This window comes from Piliocolobus tephrosceles, chromosome 16, assembly GCF_002776525.5.
Source record: "Piliocolobus tephrosceles isolate RC106 chromosome 16, ASM277652v3, whole genome shotgun sequence".
Taxonomy (NCBI): Eukaryota; Metazoa; Chordata; class Mammalia; order Primates; family Cercopithecidae; genus Piliocolobus; species Piliocolobus tephrosceles.
The window spans coordinates 4761850-4762199 of NC_045449.1; positions in this window are offsets into that span (position 1 = coordinate 4761850).

Consider the following 350-nt stretch of genomic DNA (forward strand, 5'->3'; position numbering starts at 1 on the left):
AAAAAAAAAAAAAAAAAAAAAGTGACTATAGCAAGGATCCTTCAAAAAAACACTCTTGGCCAGGCACGGTGGCTCACACCTGTAATCCCAGAACTTTGGGAGGCCGAGACAGGCAGATCATGAGGTCAAGAGATCAAGACCGTCCTGGCCAACATGGTGAAACCCCGTCTCTACTAAAACTACAAAAATTAGTTGGGCATGGTGGCATGTGCCTGTAATCCCAGCTACTTAGGAGGCCGAGGCAGGAGAATCGCTTGAACCTGGGAGGTGGAGGTTGCAGTGAGCCAAGTTGCACCACTGCACTCCAGCCTGGCGACAGAGCAAGACTCTATCTCAAAACAAAACAAAAC